General features: G+C 49.9%; 1 long non-coding RNA gene across 1 annotated transcript; it reads right to left on the bottom strand.

Annotated features, from left to right (window-relative positions):
• Positions 1-238: 238 nt before the first annotated feature.
• LOC112959748 lies at positions 239-1,372 on the bottom strand. Its single transcript, XR_003251659.1, has 2 exons — positions 1,323-1,372; positions 239-402 (listed from the first exon to the last, which is right to left on the bottom strand). It is a non-coding gene; the product is annotated as an uncharacterized LOC112959748 (long non-coding RNA).
• Between the last annotated feature and the right edge of the window lie 5,153 nt (positions 1,373-6,525).

Consider the following 6,525-nt stretch of genomic DNA (forward strand, 5'->3'; position numbering starts at 1 on the left):
ATGGCTGAAGTCAGTGCTCCGGGTCGCAATGCACATGCGCCCACCTTGTGCTGACACTGTACAGCCTTCTTCCCACGTGAAGGCAGTAAAGTACAGGGTGAGTGATGGAGTCCCTTGCACACAGGCGGGGAGTCAGCCCCTTGACCACATGCGCAGAGCGATCTTCATTCGGCCCATGCGCATTGGCGCCACAAGGATGTCTTTCTTCAGCAAACAGACCGTTCTACTTTCCAGCATATCCATTTCTTTTTTTATTTTACTAAAACAGCATCACTTCTATTACAGTCTGAAAACAAACCGTTATGGCTGGGCATGTATTTCGTGTAGATGTGCTTGCATCTTCCTCATGCCTGGTTTGAAGCAGGCAGCTTCTTCTGAAGGCTTCAGAAACCAAGCTTTCACCTTAACAGTGTGAAAATACAAACCAGGATTACTCATAGGCTATACTAAAAAATGAAAAAAAATGTGTGTGTATATATAATAATATATATATAAACTTGGGTTTAAAATTAGTGAAATCCCAMCTCCAAAATATTTCAGGGTTAAACTACTCTATTCTGCTACCCTGACTACATCGCTCCCCCAGCCCCAGAACAGACGCACACAAGCTACCACCATCCAGCAAGCTCCACAAGAGCACACTTGTGCAGCTCTGATGTTCTGGACAAGAACAGAGAGTCAAATACCACTGCCTGTGGCAGAAAGGGGACAGTGAGGTCCAGAACAGGAATGCAGAGGAAGCCAGCAAGGCCCAAGACCTTGATCACACAGGAAATAAAACTGTGAAAGGGGGCCAGGAAGGCACAAGAGCCCAGAGTGGTGGTGGAGCAAAAGCCYGGAGCAACAGTGACTGGTGAGGCCACAATGAGGGCTGGAAAGATGTCCAACCACAAATGACAGAGTCCATTTCATCTGGCTGCACAGAACAAGCCGCCATCCGCCAGTGCGATGCTGGTGAGCGAGGCCTGACAAAAGACAGCAGATACCTCCTGCGCTAGTGCTGCGCAGTGCAGGATGTGCTCTGGGAGCACAAACAACACGAGCGGTACTAGGACCTGAGCAAAAGAAAGCAAAGCTGCAATACAAACCACAGACAGGCGGGAGCTCTCCGCTCTCATTTTCCAACATATGCACTGTGCTGCATCTGCCTCACATGCTATGCTCATCCGAATGATGCCTCCGGTCTGCCCTCAATGGCAGTACACACAGTCAGGACACCCCCAACACACTTTGCCATCAGCTAAGCGTCTGCAGTACTCTGGGTCTCCATCCTTCTTCAAAGGCAGTCGCACTGTCTTCGAGCTACCAATGGTCTTTCTCACCTTTTGTCAGCACTCCAACCGCTCCTCTTCTCAACTTGCTGAAAGATTCTGCAAAGACAGGGAAATCACGTGCTGCAGTGATGTGAGCAAGACCACAGCCCATTCCCATGGAGTGTTCACTCCTGCGCCTTTACCTGCTCTGCTTGCCCCTGCCAACTGCCGGGCTCTGTCACCACGGGGAAGCTGCCACAGCAGCACCTGTAGAAGCAGAACAACAGTGGACAATGAGGATGGCGTCAGCAAGACGCTCATCCTACACTCCAATCCCTCTTATGGAGTGACACTCACCTCGCTGTGCTTGCCAGAGACACGACCAAGCTGCTTGTCACATTCCTCCACACCTGCATGCACAAAGTAAAAGTTCATCAGGGGACCCACCAATCACAACACTCCCCTCACAACAGCAACTGTCCAGCTCACCTTCTTCTTAGGGCACAACCCTTTCTTCCTCCATCTCCCCAAGGTCTGCGCAGAACACTGCTCTGCATCTGCAACAAAGCAAAAAGGCAACCGGAACTGGAAGTGCCGCACAGAGTGTCTGAGCAATCACCATTCCAGTACCTCACTGTCACACTCTACACACTACCACTGTGAATATGTACCAACAAGGCAGTTCCAGCCTCAAAAACAGAGGCACACACACACAACAGGCACAAACATAGAGAAAAACCCTACGCAAAAGGAACTACAGCCACATCTAAGATGCTGAGCACCAGAAAGCCTAATGAAATCACAAGTGTGCAGCGCTCATGTTCTGGATAAGACCAGAAGAGAATCAAAGGCCATGGCCCACGATGGAAGAGGCCAGCAAGGACCCAAGATCGCGTGACCACATCGAAGAGAACCCTGGCAGGACATCAGGAAAGTGCAAAACAAGACAGCCCTCAGAAGAGGAAGGAGCAGCTGATGAGGCCTCAGTAACAGCCACAAAGATGAAAAGCCGCAAATAGCCACGAGGTTGGAGAGACAGAGCGCCCCTTAGTAGCCCCGCGTGTAACCCAAAATGAGAACTGCTGGCACAAGGAAAACAACGGATCTGGCCATTCAGAAAGGCCCAAATCCTTGGCAATACAGGAAATAAAACCGTGAAAGGGCACCATGAAGACACGGGAGCATAGAGCAGCAGCAGCAGAAGAAACACAGCCTCACTACACGGTGGCTGCAAGGATGTCCAGCCCCAACCAACGCCTCCTGCACTAGTGCCACGCAGTGTGGATGTGCTACAGCAGCACAAAGAATGAGAGCAACAACCAGACATGAGCGAAAGAGAGCAAAGCTATGATGCAAATTGTAGACTACAGCACGATGCAGATACTTCTTTTTAATATCTGAGGCAAGACCAAGGAAAATGAAGCCAGCTTCGGCACAATTTGATCAGTACTGGCAAAATTAATAAGCTAGTCTGACACTGGTACACAATATCTGTGCAAGGAGAGGCACAGATTTCCTCTGCAAAGTTCCTGAAACAAATGAAATATTTGAAGTTACACTGTAACTTAAGTACAGAATGACTTTAAAATTACATTACAGTAGAAGAGAAAAAACAAACAAACAAAAAAGACCACACCATAAAAAACAGTATTTCTCAGTCTTGGTGGCAGCAAGTACTCGTGTTCAGCAACTTGCCGCACAGGAAAGCCGAGATAGAAGCTGAGTTCCACCACAGGCAAGTTTTCATATTTACCTCAAATGGCAAAAACAACGCTCACGGGGCCCTGTCAAAGTGCTGCCCCAGCCCTGCTCAAAGTTATATTCTATACCTGAAAAACAAGAACGGAACAAGGTTAGAAAAATCACATCACTGCCATTCCTTCCTTCACACAAAATTTCTTCCTAATGTGAGCTGGTACTCTCCATCAGGGCAGAGGAACATCAGTTTAGATTTACTTAGCCTGGTTAGTCGTAGCAAGATCTGATAGCAATGATTTTAAAAAGGGATGGGCAGCCTTTAGGGGAAAAGGTATGACTATGTTTATCTACCTATTATATTCACAACTTATCTTGGATACAAACTTTCATCTTCTTGGATCATCATCACAAAATTGGAACCCAGCGGGATGTGTGGTACCAAATTGTTCTGATTTTATGAGAAAGAATCAGAGTTCTGTGCGATCTAGATCTAGCAAGCGGTAGCAGTGAACGTCTAACGCAGAATTACTGGCTGGATCATAGAATCATTACGGTTGAAAAAGACCCTCACGATCATCGAGTTCAACCATAAACCCTTCAACACCATCCTGCTAAAACATGTCCCTAAGTGCCTCATCTACATGTTTTTTTTCAACACTGCCAGGGACGGTGACTCCACCATTTCCCTGAGCAGCCTGTTCCAATGCTCGACTACTCTTTCCATGCAGAAATTCTTCCTAATGTATAAACTGAACCTCCCCTGGTGCAACTTGAGGCCATTTCTTCTTGTCCTACACGTGGTTACTACGGAGAAGAGATGAACCCCTGTCTCACTAATGCCTCCTTCCAGATAGCTGTAGAGGGCAATAAGATCTCCCTCGAGCCTCCTCCTCTCCACACTAAATAATCCCAGCTCCCTCAATGAAACACAAGACAACCACAGGCGGAAAATACAAAACCCATAAATGTGTTCACCTGTTGAGGACGGAACAGGAGGAGCAAGAGCATCTTCATTCCACGGGGCTGTCCACCGCTACAGTAATCCCTCTAGTCATTAATAGCTGTGGTAGAAGTATTTAGACTGCACAAAGACTCTACAGGCAAAAAAAAATATCCACTATCTAGCATACTGAAAGATCTTTGCTGCAGACAAGCTGGCTAGTTTTATAGGAATTGAGCACTGCCACACTGAAATCCTCAGCACCCAACAGTCTGATGAAAACCTGAAAAATAACAAAGTTCTTCAAAAACTTTATACTTAATTCTTATTTAGTCATCAACATATTCAGTCCATCAACACACATCAACATCATGAAAAACATCTGTTGTCTATCCCTAACCACGTTAAGCGGCAGAAAGACACCACGCCAGCACAGCAAAGGAAGCTCTTACCATACAGATGAGAACAGAGCAGAAACAGCACGCAAAGCATACAGAAATAAAAGCACTTTTGCTGGAAATCTGTGCAATCCCTGTTCTCATACTCTCATTTACTCAGTCCCTGTTACATCCCATTACTCCAAGTCACCCAGTCAGGTTAGTTTTTTGTTGTGTAAATACTGGCCGAGGAAGATTCCAAATGATAACACTTCCCCTCTAACACCATTTCATGGTTAATATCTCACTTTAGGTTTTTAGTAATCATAGACTTTACATTAACTACTGCCAATGAGCCACCATGGAAAAATGAAACATATGCAAGCAACCCTTTGCTCACCCATCCTCTCTCATCAGAAGAATTTGCAAAAGTAGCATTTAAGATAAAGATGATTCCACAAAGCTAGCGCCTCTAGCAGCTCAGTCAACTCATGATTTGGACCATTGCCATGTGCCACCTCTCTAGGGCATTTTGCAACTCAACTTCTACAGCATTGCTTAGCTTGTCTCACCTATCTTCTACATACCTGCACATGCGTTGCTGCTCTGCTGCTCTTTCTTTTGAGGTGGAGGGTTTCTCGAGGCGGCGGTGACCGAGTCAATGGTCGCGCTGTCCCTCTGTCCCCGACCGGAATATACCTTGCCCCTGGAGCGGATGCTTCCCAAGAACACCTGGTTATGGGGCGGTTCTTCCAGGTTTTGCTGACCGTGCAGATGGTCCCTTCTTTTGTAGCTCCAGTTTGTAACAGGTAACTCCGTTTCAAGGCTCCTTGCTACTTGTTTTAACGGTCTATTTACATTCATCCTGTCACCCTGGCGTTTGGTGTCCACAAGCTCATGGTTCAGAGACATTGCTGTGAAGGGAACGCTATCCCAACGCATTGTAACAGGTTCGAGCCTGCATGTGCTGTGGCTGCTCTAACAGGATGGCAATCCCTTCAGGGCAAATCAGGATATCAAACTAAACTGCTGCATCTGTAACACAAGTACTTCCCAGGAGGGAATACACAGAACTGCATAGCACCTAGAGCAAATTTAAAAAAAAAAAAAAAAAAAAAAAAAAAAAAAAAAAAAAAAGAGGCGGTGAGTGCACAGAAGGGAATTAGTGGCTCCCCAGGCGGGTACTAGCTCTGTATTTCCAGGCAAAGGACATGCATGGGGAGACCACCGAGGGACTAACAAGGTCAGAGAACAGACAGAGGGTTCTGGAGCAGAACTGAGGCCTCAGGAAGGGGCTCTGCAGAGACTACAGGGGTCCTACCAAGGTCGAAGGGCCCAGAAAGAGCTGGAGCACAAAAGGAAGCACTCAAAGAACACTCCAAAGTACAACAAAGGTGTTTCTGGTGTTTTTGGGGCTCTGCAGGACAGAAAGAACTGGACAGCACAATAATAATCTCCAGGGAAATCTAGCGCAGATTAAACACATGTTCTGGAGAGCAGAGAGCAATTAAGGGAAGCCCGAGAGCAACAACTAGGCTCCACCTGGGACAAGGAGTAACCCAGCCCCAGCGGGCACCCTGCCCTTCCCCGCCCCCCCAACAGGGCTTCATCCCCAGGGTGTCACTCTCACCCATCACATCCCAGCCCCACCGCCTTTACCCCAGAGCAGTTGTCCCATCCCAGCACGCCCCGAGCGGCCACGTGGCCCGGGACCCCCACCTCACACGGCACCCCCAGCCCCGAGCGTGCTCCACGACCCTGCTCACCTCCTCCGGCGCCGGACCCAGCAGCAGCGCCCGCCTCGCAGCACAGCCCAGCGCGAGCTGCCCTCAACGGCCGTCCCGCCCGCAGCTCGTGCCCGCCCCCCACAGCTGCCGCTCGTCCCGGCCCCGGGGCCGGCAGCTGCCGCCCATCACCCAGCGGGCCGGCAGGAGGGTCGCGAGCCCCATCAGGGACAGCTGGGGCGGCCAGGGCAGCAGAGCCCCGCCTCTGCTGCCAGCGGGTGGCTGAACGCGCGAGGCGGAGCCCGGGCACGGGCACGGGGACACGGGGACGGCGGGCGGGGGGGGAGCGGGGGGCAGTCAGGCGTGGGCGGCGCCGCCAGCTCCCGTGTCCCGCGGGGAGGACAGCCCCGGCGAGCACTGGGGGCCAGGCAGGCACGGCCCTTGTCCCGCAGCAGGGCTGCGCCGGGAGCCCCCGGCACCGCGGGGCTATCACCACAAAATGCACCCCTCGCACAAAAGAGCAGCGCCAGAAC

Source organism: Nothoprocta perdicaria, unplaced genomic scaffold (assembly GCF_003342845.1).
Source record: "Nothoprocta perdicaria isolate Ctin4 unplaced genomic scaffold, notPer1 scaffold_12, whole genome shotgun sequence".
Taxonomy (NCBI): Eukaryota; Metazoa; Chordata; class Aves; order Tinamiformes; family Tinamidae; genus Nothoprocta; species Nothoprocta perdicaria.